Source organism: Lactuca saligna, chromosome 5 (assembly GCF_052625555.1).
Source record: "Lactuca saligna cultivar CGN05327 chromosome 5, ASM5262555v1, whole genome shotgun sequence".
NCBI lineage: Eukaryota > Viridiplantae > Streptophyta > Magnoliopsida > Asterales > Asteraceae > Lactuca > Lactuca saligna.
Genome location: NC_136421.1, coordinates 219,906,590 through 219,917,282, shown reverse-complemented (window position 1 = coordinate 219,917,282; position 10,693 = coordinate 219,906,590). Strand labels below are relative to the sequence as shown.

The 10,693-nt window shown below is 33.0% G+C and overlaps 1 pseudogene; it reads left to right on the top strand.

Annotated features, from left to right (window-relative positions):
* The first annotated feature begins 2,161 nt into the window (after positions 1–2,161).
* On the top strand, positions 2,162–4,447 carry LOC145046280 (subtilisin-like protease pseudogene; annotated as a pseudogene).
* The last annotated feature ends 6,246 nt before the right edge of the window (positions 4,448–10,693 follow it).

The window sequence follows — 10,693 nt, the reverse complement described above, 5'->3', positions numbered from 1 at the left end:
GATTTTACGACCCAATTTAGAAAGAAGCGGGTGTCTTCGATAAAAGTCAAGTTTGTGACTCAAGAGTTAGGACTGAAGTTCCATTGGTGGACGAAAGAACAAGTGCAGGTTCAAGTACCACCAGCAACATATAGGTTTAAACCTATTAATTTTCGTTGTGCGTTTTCACCCAAATACTTTAAAGATGATTGGAAGGATCATTACCAGAGGATTAGTTAGAACGCGACAATTTTAGTCATCCTATTGAACAGGGAGGAATGGTACCGAATTTAGAAATCATCATTGATAATAGTAAATTTCCATTTACATTAGTAAAACCCTATAATACCATTTTATTTACATTTACATTGGTAGATAACTCCGTACTTGTCAGGATCTTGATCGGATTGTGGCCATGTTATGTGAGAAGATCACTTGTTGAAGGTATAAGTAGTGATATTGTGTTGGGGATGCTAAACTCGTTCATATGACAACCAAGAGTTTCTTCCAAGAAGAAAAAGTTCTAAGAATAACATATGTAGAGCCATCTTGGGCTTTGATCAGTTGTAAGTGGCAACAAATAACGGTTCGGACCCGAGTAGAGAGAACCAACCCTTAAGGAAAAAGTGTGAAAGGTAAATGGACTTCGGATTCGACGTCGAGATCTAGGAGAGTTGCATCACAAGAAGGTAGGAGAAGAATTATTAGTTCGATTGTTGTTATGTAGATGAAATGTGATACCATATTTATCAAATACTCTCAATGCTCGGGTGCCTTTATAACTTACACTGGCTAAGGACTCCCCTAGCTGTGTAGTCAACCATTGTTCTAAATGACTCATCGGGTAATGTGTTTCTTCTAGATGATCATGGACTAGGATTTGTGAGATCCGATTGGGATGGGTATGTATGGTTATAGTAGCTTATATATATCTTGGTTGGATTATATATCTCTATATTGTGTGGTAATAATTGGTTTTGCAAGTTTAATAGTTATTGATGGTTATCATAATAATATTGTGAGATTGAAAACCGTATGTGTTTCATCAGGTTTCCCAAACCCAATCAAATTATATACATTACAGGTAAGAGGGCTAAAACTGTTGGACTTGATTAAGGTACTGAGTGTTTGAAAGACAACCTGCAATAGTGTTCATGACCATTATGTATTTACATTTTAACATATATTATGTATTGTGTATGACATCCTTACGATTCTGTATTTTGAAACATCTTTACTAAAGATATTTTAAATAAAACAAGACAGTTTCCACAAAACGTTTCATTATACTGGAGTTTTTCACGAACAAAGGTATTGTGATTTTGTAAATGTAAAGAAAAGTTTTTTTTTTTGTTATGAAAAATAAGGAATGTCACATATAGTGAAATAATTATAAAAGACTAAAAAACTAAAATGGATGAAGATCCATTCTTCTCACTTATTATGTGAAATTCAATATTCATTATCAATACCAAACTTTTAGACCTCGAAACTGCAAACAAATTCTAAAGATATATAGTTTGTAAATCTTAACAAGGATAATAAGTGATCTGAAAAAGATAGTTAACTAAGAAACGTAAGACTTAGGTAGTACTCAACCCAATCCTCTCACAATCACATGTGAACTGTAATAGCAAAAAACGATTTAGAGATGGGCAAAAAGTGACATTTTTCTCGTTTAACATTATCATAATTCATTGAGCAACAATTAATGATGTGTACCATTACTACTAGTAGAGTGAAATATTATAAATTATATATAACCAAATACTATAGAAAATGGCTTAGAAATGGATGAAGATCTATTTGCAAACTAAATAATTACAAATTTATAAAAAGTGGAGAGACGCATTAAAAAAGAAATCAAAATTGATATATGTATATAAAGGCCAATTTTTTTTTTTATGAAATACTTAATTTCCAAGTCTGAAAAGCAAGTTATATGTATATAGGTAATCTGGAGGATGGAGTTGAAACTTGAAACGTCTCTATCTTATTCGTCTGGATAGAGGGAAGTTGTAACAATGATCAGTAAACCACTTCATGTCGCGCAAATGTGTAATTTTGCCCCGGGTACCTCTTGAATCTTGAGGTGGAAGGCAAACTTTTACTCCTTCAATGATATATATTATGTATGTATGTACGAACGTACGTACGATAGTGAGAAATGTTGCCAACAATTATGAGTTTTATTTTACTTACCATTTTCACTGCCTTTCCTACATGCAAAGCCTATCAATTCAAAACCAAAACCTACATTGTTCAATTAACTTCACCTCAAGGCCAACAACTCTCTCTAGATCATCGACCACACGACCTTGAACAACGTTATAACTTATTTTTGTCAAAAATCGGTAATTATAACACCACCTCAAAATCATGGAAACCAATTAGGATCATTCATGCATACCACCATGCTGTTACAGGATTTGCTGCACAAATGTCAACACAGCAAGCAAATGCAATCCAGAATATGAGAGGAGTTGTATCTGTAAGTCCCGAAAGACACTTCCGGTTGCATACAACTCATTCAACGCAGTTTTTGGGATTAACCCACAATTCAGGTTTGTGGAAAGATTCCAACCACGGGAAAGGAATCATAATCGGGGTTCTAGACACCGGAACCACTCCTCAACATCCATCATTCCATGATTTTGGTGTTCCCACTCCACCGGAAAGATGGAAAGGAAGATGTGAAGTCGGAGTTAAACAATATTGTAATAACAAACTGATCGGAATGCGAAACTTTGTTAGCAGTACAAGTTCTCCGTTAGATTCACTAGGCCATGGGACTCACACTTCAAGTACTGCGGCAGGGAATTTCGTAGATAATGCAAATATATTTGGAAATTTTAATGGCACAGCCGCTGGGATGGCGCCACTGGCACACTTGGCTATGTATAAAGTATGCAATCGGGAATATTGTTCTGAAAGCGACAGTATAGCAGGGATGGATGCAGCTATAGGAGATGGTGTTGATGTGCTTTCGATATCATTTGGTGGATCTTCTGTACCCTTCTATCGAGATTCTATGGCAATTAGCGCCTTCAAAGCAATACAAAAAGGCATCTTCGTGAGCTGTTCGGCAGGTAATTCCGGGCCTTTTAAGGGAACACTGTCAAACACAGCCCCATGGGTCCTTACAGTTGGAGCTAGCACCATTGATAGAAGAATAAGGACGACAGTTTATCTCGGAAACAAGAAATTACTTCATGGTGAATCGTTATACCAACCAAAGAGCTTCCATCAAAAGCTCATGCCTCTTGTTTACCCTGGTGGAAATGGTGATTACAAAGCAGCAACGTGTAGCAGAGGATCGCTAGATAATATTGATGTTAACGGGAAGGTAGTGTTGTGTGATATGGGTGGTGCGATTTGGACAGTTGACAAGGGTAGGGTAGTGAAGGATGCCGGAGGAGCTGCCATGGTTCTTCGGAACGGAAATGCTTGTCCGGAGACTACAGTACCAGAGGCTCACGTTCTTCCTGCATCAAATGTGGGTTATACGGAAGGACTTGAGATCATAAAGTATCTGAATTCGACTTCATCTCCTGTAGCAACTATCCTTCAACATGGAACTATACTCGGTGTAAAATCAGCTCCAGAGGTGGCTTGTTTCTCTTCAAGAGGCCCCAATCTCGCAAGCCCTGGAATCCTGAAACCAGACATCATCGGACCCGGAGTTGACATTCTTGCAGCTTGGCCATTGTTAACGCCAATGATGATCAAACTACCAACATTTAAGATCATGTCTGGTACGTCAATGGCTTGTCCTCACCTTGCAGGAGTAGCAGCGCTGTTGAAAAGCAGACACCCAGAATGGTCTCCCGCTGCAATCAAGTCAGCTATGATGACGACAGCAAGTCAAGTAAGCTTATATGGAGAACCCATTGTAGATCATGAAACAGATCTTCCTGCGGACATGTTTGCTATTGGTGCGGGTCATGTCAACCCATCAAAAGCCAATGATCCGGGTCTTGTTTTTGACATCCAACCTGATGATTACATTCCGTATTTGTGTGGGTTAGGGTATACAACCAAACAGATATCAATGATTGTTAAGAAACCCTTTTCTTGCATAAAAAATATGACAGAAACGGAGCTAAACTATCCTTCTTTTGTGGTTACTTTAAAAAGAGGTGATACCAAAACGTTCTCAAGGACGGTGACTAATGTAGGTATGCCGAACTCAATCTACACCATTGGAAATGTTTCTGTTCCTCAAGGTGTACGTGTATATACAGTGGTTGATACTCCTTGTCAACGGCTCAAATTCATAGCGATGTTCCAGAAGTTAACATACAAAATAACATTTACTCGGGACATCGCGGATAAGTTTAAAAGTCGATATGGTCAAGGATATATGACTTGGGTTTCAGGACAATACTCTGTGAGAACACCATTTTTGGTCAACTTCTTCGGATGACCAATTCTATGCCATGAGAAGTAATTCAACATTAAAATTTTACCCAACGACATCTATATCTATATTCTATAATATTATTACATATAATCGGGAAAAAGGGAATTCCATAACATACATTTTATATTTAAAGTGCAAGCATGTTTCGGTTCACTATTTCTGCGAGACTATTGTTCTATATCTTTAGCTTGAAAAAGAATAGCATTGAGGACTATCTAGATGTTCCAACTATTTCATATATTTTTCAATAACAGTGTTAAAAACATAGAATATATAGTAACATATTTTGAGAAAATATAAGAGCTTTATTGGAGAAAACATACCTCTAAAGTTTTACTAATATCTATTTAAGTCATGAACAAACAATCATAAATCATATATATGGATTACCACAAGACCCTCAAGACGTTAAGCTAATTAATTCAAAAACAAATTAACCCCATATTATACCAAATTAATAAATAAATAAAAGAAACATTCCAACGCCCTCCTTATACTTCTTCTCTCACTGATTACACCAAATTCATTCGTTATCAATACCAAACTTTTAGGTCTCAGAACCTATAATCAAATCCTAAAGATATATAACTTATAATCTTGACAATGTATAATAATAGATATGAAAAAGAAAGTTAACTAAGTAACCTAAGACTTAGGTAGTACTCACACCCATCCTCTTACAATCACATGTGAATTCTAATAAATAAATAAATAAATTTTAAAAAATAAAAAAAAAAACGTTTTAACAACTTTAGTCTTTGATGTTTTTGCCACATAAATTTCTAATATTTGTCACTTTTAATCGAATTTTTTATGATTTAACAACTTTTGTCTTTGGTGGCTCCCCTCTTCTGATAAAGCTATATTGCTTCAAACGAGTCCTCCACCGCTTCGCTCTTCCAATCAAACATCGACAGTTGCTCTTCTTCAATTAAAACATGTATAAAGCCTTTATTGTCTTTCTGCTTTTCGAAATCGGTTCACCAAAGTTGCCTCTCGTTTTCCACTTTCTCCAATAGTGTGTTTTTCTCATGATTTCACACCATTGAAATAAAAGGATGGATTGAGACATTAGTGGTTTAATTTCACCTCAATCAGGTTTGAGGATTCTGTTACCCTAATTTGTTTTCTCCGCGTTCGTCTTTTTCTTTCCGTTCCTTTTCACTCCCATCTCAATTTATTGTTATTTTCGGTAGTTATTTGACGCCACGACTAGAGGTTTTATAAGAAGGTTTAAGTTCGAGAGTCTTCAATCTACTGTCGGGAGAACAGAAAGCCCTAGACTTGCTCCACTGGTTTCTTTCCTTTCCCACTCCTTAAATGTTGATTTCTTTTGTCGTCCCTTCTAGTCACCATAGAATCAAATCATTTCATTTGAATCTGTTTTGCGATTTCTCCAGGGTTTTCCATATGGTGAATGTGACAACTAGTAAATTTAGGGTCAGGTAAAATCTAGATTGTAACCATGAACAAATGAATACATAATGTAACCTTCTTGCAATTGATTCTTGTAAATCAAAAATGACATTGTTATTTGAGTACATATATGTATGCATATTTGTAAAAAAAACATTTAGAAGACCAAAATAAATCAAATACGTAATACATAAATAAAAAATGGACCTTGCTTTAAGATTTTCGGCCAAGAAAACCCCTTGACTGAAAACCATTCTAATGGAAATACTAGAACCGAGTTTTCTGTCACCCTAAACCGATAACCCCCTAGTTTTTGGTTGGGTGTAGCCTCCAAAGTATTGACTTGCAAGATTGGCATCCTCCTTTTACACCTCTTTAACCATCAAACATCCATACCATACATACCTTTGCACATCATGCCTTCCTGCATGACACTAAATGGACCAATATGTAACAATAAAGCAATGCTTCCCCTTTTCCATTTAAACTCTTGGCCGAGAGTGGAGACTCTCCACTCTTTCCATTTCTTTCCTACCTCAAAATCTTTTTCTCTCTAAAACTAGTTCAAGCTTCTCCAAGTTCGACACCACCAAGCCGATTCAAGAGTGTTTGGTAAGCATATTCGACATTCTCTAGTAGTTTGACACATTTTTGTGTAAATTTCACCATCTTTACACATATATTCGTGTATAAAATTCTTAGGAAAGTTCCTCCTCCAAGAAGCTCTTCAAGTTCATACAAAAAGCTAGGTTCAAAAACTCTCATCTCTTCACCGTAGCTACCTAGTGTACACTTTAAGTCCTGCATTATAACCAGGGTCTCATAGAGGGAGAACGAGATCGTTATGTATAGATTTATACGAGATTGACAACCCCACACCTCAGTTGTTTGCTACAATTAGACCGACAAGTCTAGGGTGACAAATATCTACTAATTATGACGCCTGAAGAGCGTCGTATAGGCATAACAGTCATATTAAGCATGGTTATAATAACTCACATAGGGATTAACAATACTATCTTGGTTTACGAGAAGCTCACACCTCATTACTTTTATAAAAATATATAACTACATACTACCTTTCAGTACACTATTGCTTACATTTCTCGTCTTATGGTTTAAGACTACAATTCATACGCAATAAAATATTAGATTTTCTGGAAACATACATACTTATTCATTTCACAAGGATAAAGATACAAAAGACATTTATACATTTTGGTCTTGGTTATTAGACTAACAACCTATTTTATAGAAAATATCAAATTTTGTGGAAGTATATAAAACTATTTTAAACAAAGCAGTTACAAACCCTTTTCATACAAAAATGCTTAAGAAATCACCAACATTATTGTTGACGCTTTTCAAAATCACTTGTATTATCAGGGAACCAGTAACAGGTATTCAAATCTTTTTAGTCATTGTTGTGTAACTTTTGAACAAACACGGTATGTAAACTTGTATTCTCAATGTATGCTATTTGGGTTGCTATGTTTCAATTATATTCAACTGTTATGATACTACACAATGATGTCATCTGCCTCCGGACGTTTCTACCGTTTCATTTCGGGGGTGTGACAATGAATTACGCACTTTACTTACGGTTTCTTAAAAAATTTACGTATTTCCCGATAAAATCAACCAAAGGATTTATGAAGGAAGAAAGAGAGTATATAGTTGAATAATTTGATAAGGTTATTGACTCTTACACTACACTTCATATACCATTATCGAGACCAATTTACATTGTAAGTAAAGGATCAATTTGAATTTACAGTTTTACACAAATGAACTGGTTTTTAGTCTTCTCTTTTTGTCTTCACGTATGAGGCTTGAGGGTGTTGAAGTAAATGAAAAACGAACTATTCAGAACCAGAATTGTTGGGTGAGATAATTTTCAAATTTTGGGTTTTCTGAATTTTGTTGTTCTCATTTTCATTTGCCTTCATTTCTATACTAAATTTATAAGAAAAGGTTAACAGTTAAAACTAGTATTCCTAACCTTCAACTTTCATTTTTTGATTTTTTTAAAACTAATTTCAATATCAAGTTTCAGCCATGGATGCCATGTAAATGTGATTTTTACTCTGTCTCCTTCCATGTGACCTGTGAAAATAAAGATTGAAGGAAGAAGAGGTTAACTACTTTCTTATCAGACAACACCATTAAATTTCAGCTATGGTACCCGTTCAGTTTTGGTTTTCTATATGTATATGTATATTGCCCTTGTAAAAGGTATCTTCTGTCTTCAAATGTTCCTCTGATTCCATTCAATAATCAACAAAACTTTTAGCATCTTTTCAAGATTTAGAAAGATTGAATGTTTTTTTTGTTAATAGGTTAATCAAGAATGGCCTGGGTTCCTCTATGGGGTGAAATGTGACCTTTTGGATCCTGAAATTATTTGGCAATACTTGCCAAAATTGATATACAAGGTTTTCTCCCTCACCATTTTATTAATGAGTTTATTCCAACCATTGAGGGACAAGATGTTTGTGACACTCATCCTCAAAAGCTACTAGGTACTTATACTCTTATAAATTTTTGCACTCTATCTTCTTGTATTTGATAATTTAAATACTATGTTACTTATTTACTTAGTTATAAAGCTAGCAAGTGTCACGTTACAGATGCTACATCTTTTGATTTGATACATACTTTTTTTTCTGCAAATTGCAAAAAAAATAAAATAAAATAAAATAAAATAAAAAATATTATTTTTTATGGAGTTATGGTGTGTAACTAATAGTGTTTGCTTTTTCAATCGAACCAAAAAAGTTTCATACATTTTTATTTTCCAAATTAACCATTTTTTTTTCTGTTATAGTCTGTCAAAATGGTTTGTTTGAAAATATGTGTGAAACTTATATGTTTTTTAGTTTGCCAAAGGTTTTTTTATATAAAAATAGTATTGAAATATATTTATTGCAATTGATTAGAACATAGACATTCTTGTTTTCTGTTTTTTATCAGCCATAAGATGGTGAGTCAATCTTCTAATGAAACCATTAAAACTTCACATATTTTTCCAAATTAACCATGAAAAAAAAAACAAACCGAAACTTATTGATTTGATTGTAATAAATAATTGCCCAAATCATAATGATACTTTTAGTGTAATTTGTCTTGTTTTTTTTAATAAAAAATATATTGCAATGAATGGGAAAATAGCATTGCTTCTTTACATTTTTTATATATACATGAATTAGACAGTCAACCAATGAATAAAATAAGCTATATGATAAAAAAAAATGTATTTTTCCCAATAGATAAAGTCGTTTATTTCATTACGTTTCTACTTTCACGTTCATAAGTTGTTTTAAAATCATGCTTTTAATAATAGGAAGAATTTCATATATGTCCTTCTTAAACATCAAAATATCATATTTACCCAACTTAATTTCTAAATATCATATTTACCCTTAATAAAATTTTTAAATATCATATTTACCATTAATAAAATTTCAAAATATCATATATGTCATTTTTAAACATCATAATATCATATATGTCCTTTTTAAATATCAAAATATCGTATATGCACTTTTTAAACATCAAAATATCAATGGTAATATCTAAAATATCCTTCATCAACAACATAATCAAAAAAAAAAAAAAAAAAAAAAAAAAAAAAAAAAAAAAAAAAAAAACCTAAACAATCAAAGTATACATTTCATACAGAGGGTTGAAGATGAATATTTTTGTTTGTCAAGAGGACGACATTCCAACAATTTAGAAGTTCACATTCCATTATCATAGAACTAAGGATAATATCGTTAAAATTTTTAATTATTACAGTAATTTTAAGTTATAAAAAATGATTATATGATTTGGGCAAATATGATATTTTGAAGGTTTATGAAGGGTAAATATAATATTAATAAATTAAGCTGAGCAAATATGATATTTTGAGGTTTAAAAGGGCATATATGAAATTATCCCTTAATAATATTTCTCTTGCTCTACATATTTATACGTGGTTTGTTTTTAATAGATTATCATCAAAAATAATATACTTTCATAATTGTTATCTTTGTTGGTTCTTTAACTAATTTCATTTTGACATATTAAATAATTTTAGAGTTTCGATCAAAAATAGGACATTAATTAGTAACCAAGCTAAATTGCGTCTTATAAAAAGAATCGAACACTAGTAGTTTGTTGTTTATAAAAATATATATACCAAAGTGCATACCAATTACTAATGTTTTGATCTGTTATAAACAAATCCCCATTATTAATTTATCTGTTAATTGATAGGAAATGCATTTTATTACATACATTTGGTGAAACATATATTAAGTCATTAACCTTTTACATTAACTATAACTTCGAATACATTTAAAATTGAAATTTAGTTTATTTGATGTGGGTACTTTTTGTCATTGTTTGTTTTTTGTGCATTAACAGAACTCCAAGATGGATATCATGGGTGGTTTTGATTTTCATATTTACTTAAGAACACAAGAACGTTCGAAAGTTTATTAACAATAAACATTAAGGGTGTGTTCGGCAAAACTAATTGGTAGCGGGTAACTTGTAGCGTTTTTTTAAATGCTGCATGAAGTAGTATTTGGTGTAACGATCCAATTTTTCAAAGAAATTTTTTTATTTTTGATTAACCAATATACTGTCCACAAAACATGAAATCTCAAATACAAATATTTTCAAAATTCATATTAAGTACAATTTATTTCAAATCATCAGAGTGTCTCATAAAAAAACATCTGAGAGAGTGCATGTCGCGCCATCAAGCCTTGCCTTTGCCCCTGGGTTCAGATGTACCTAAAACAAATCCACAAACTGTAAGCTAATGTTTAGTGAGTTCCCCAAAGCATACCGTACATACAATCCACATAACACATATCATAATAG